Source organism: Apis dorsata, unplaced genomic scaffold, assembly GCF_000469605.1.
Source record: "Apis dorsata unplaced genomic scaffold, Apis dorsata 1.3 scaffold_486, whole genome shotgun sequence".
NCBI classification, from domain to species: domain Eukaryota; kingdom Metazoa; phylum Arthropoda; class Insecta; order Hymenoptera; family Apidae; genus Apis; species Apis dorsata.
The window spans coordinates 488250-490910 of NW_006263721.1; the positions used below are offsets into that span (position 1 = coordinate 488250).

Here is a 2661-nt window from a genome sequence, read left to right on the forward strand (position 1 = left end):
ATTTCAACGACTGGCCCGAGATGTATCATAAATTTATATATATATTTGCTTCGTCAGGTATCATTAAAGGAGTAATTCATATTTTTCTCGTCTATTTTTTATTCCCTTTCGTCTACCTGTTCCGTGACTCGAGGGAATTGTATCATTATCTTATGTATATTCCGATAATTCCCAGCTCTATGATTTCCTTTAAATCTTCGCGCTCTTTTCCTCTCCTTAAATCTCGGTCGTAAATTTGTGTTGAGAAAACAAGGTTGCAGAAACAATTATTATTGCTATTATATTATTATTATATCGGAGAAAAAGTAGTAGAAAATTCATTTCGCCACGACGAAACCGCGAAACTTGGTCTCGCATTCGCAATTTTATCTTTCCCACGAGGGGAGCTCGTACAGTTGTCTTACATCCACCGAGTTTATAAGTCGCAATTACAAACCTCGTAAATATCTTACATCCGTAAAGTTTCTCTCTCCGCATTTTCCCTTTGGGCTAATTCTACGAGCAAGGAGTCTCGCTACTTTTTCCTTCGCCGGGTTTTGTCGCGAATATCGCGCAACTCCAATAACCAGCTTCTTCAACGACTCTCGTAATCGTTTCGCACGTTCGCATGACCCAGAAATCCACTTTTCCCTTCTTTCCACACGTGGCACGGAACGTTCACAAATCTCGCGATACACGAACTATATTTACTTTTTCTCTCTCTCTCTCTCTCTCTCTTCTTTTTCTCTCTTTACTTTTTCAAACTTTTCGCTTCTTCGGATTGAAATTTTCCAAAATTTCTAAGAGTTTTATATTTTATCCGTTCGAGATTCTCGCGTTCCTCTCGGTCGAGAACGCGAGGTTTGGGTTCAGGGGTCGACACGGATATTTTTTTTCCTCGTTCTAGGCAACGCAGTGGTGCTCGATCCGATTTCGTAAACGTCGAGGGAAGGAAGGAAGGAAGGAGCGAAGGAACGAACGAAGAGAACAGTTTCGTTTCGACGGCTACCGAACACCCCGAAAAAGATATTCTTAATCTCTTTCGTTCTCTCTGGGCGTAGTCGGTGTATATCCGCGGCGAGACCAAACTATTCCACGAAGAATGCAAGAGGAGCAAATAGAGGAGGCGGCTAGCTGGGGCGGGCTGCGATGCAGCTGTTGATGTTCAAACGGCTGTTGCCTCTCTCCTCGTCTCTTTCATCCTGTGTTTCCTCTCCTCCCCTCTCTCTCTCTTCTTTCTTTCCGTTCCGATCGCCGGTGAAAAGCAGAAAAGTTTCAACGGAAAGAGCAACGGGGGAGTAACATCGGGGAAAATTCTCTTTCGCGAGGATAACCGAGAGAAATATCAAGCAACGAAAGCTACCTTATAAAAATTAATTTTATATCGTTTCTCTGGAAATCCCTTCTCGAAATTGTTACATTGCTACTCTTTCGATCACGACGCTAAAAATATTAAACCTCCGTTAAACTTTTTTTTTCGTATTACTCGGGCAAAGGAGCAAACGATCGAATTATTCGATTAACGATATCAAAATATCGTTACGCTTCGAGTTTTCGAACGATAAACGCGATTCGAGAAACGCGTCCGAGCGAAATTCGCGCTGAAATCACGGAAAATCGGCCACCCTCGAGATTGAACACACCCTCCCTTCTCCTTACTATTAGGGACAATGTAGCGTGAAAACGTTTTATCGAACGATCGCCGAAGATGCTTCGTACCGTAGGAAAATAAACGCGAAAATTTCTTCCATCTCGAAAGCGTTTGGAGAAATCTCGGGCCGCGTTTTATCACTCGCCACTTTGTCGACGGGCCGACGTCGCGATACCGAGTCGATTTATATACCGGCCGATCATCCTATCTCGCTCCTCCCGATTCTTTACGAGCCCCCATTTCTCAGATAAGGCACTTGGATTTTTCTCCAAGGACCCCTCTCCCCTCCTCGAGCGGAAAAATCGCGGGATTACAGGATCGACTGGCTTCCCTCCGCCCCTTCCCCAACTTCGCGCAACGATTCAACGTCGAATTTCGCGACGTACGGTGTTAATTACACGCAAGGACAACAACAAGCGTATCGTGAATGAGTGAGAAAGAAGAAGAAAGAAACACGGTGACAAAAAGAAACCCGATCCACCGCACCTGCGCACTTTCTCCCCTCGAGGAAGAGCTCGCTCCACTTCCGTCAAAATCATCACTAACTAAAGAAAAGAAGAAGAAGAAGAAGAGTGAAAATCGCGTATACGTTTCGATCTCTTCTAGACGAGAAGGAGAGAAGGAGGGGAGGTGCAGTCTAGCCGGAAGTGTAGCACGGGATCACCGACCACGATCCATCGCGTTACATCGGCGGAATAATCCGCAACGAGGCAGCCAGTGGTGGGTTCTCTATCAGGTTTCATTAGCGGGGCCAATCATCTCATCACTGGGATACGCTCGTGTAGTGGGTTGTGTACTTACCACGGCCTAACCCGTTTCTCTGGTCCCTGACCTAATCTCCGCGAGTCGGAGATCGGGCGAGGGGAGAGGAGTACGAAATCGATCGAGGATCACTTGGCCGGCCAGCCAGGCTATCGTAACATCGAAATCACTGGCGGAGCCGGTCAACGGCTTATATTAAGCCCCGGCTTAGAACGTAAACGCGTTTTCCATTTCGTGGCGCTGCAACGGGAGAGAGAGAGAGAGAGAGA

General features: G+C 46.1%; 1 protein-coding gene and 1 long non-coding RNA gene across 15 annotated transcripts in view; both read right to left on the bottom strand.

Moving 5' to 3' along the window:
• LOC102673032 (E3 ubiquitin-protein ligase MYCBP2) overlaps positions 1-2661 on the bottom strand; it is a 183770-nt gene that overhangs the window by 35507 nt on the left and 145602 nt on the right. The gene's annotated exons all lie outside the window — the stretch shown is intronic.
• Positions 1-2661, bottom strand: part of LOC116186172 — an 11871-nt gene that overhangs the window by 606 nt on the left and 8604 nt on the right. The window contains exon 2 of the long non-coding RNA XR_004151123.1: positions 691-718. This is a non-coding gene — a long non-coding RNA (uncharacterized LOC116186172). The remainder of the gene's footprint in view (positions 1-690; positions 719-2661) is intronic.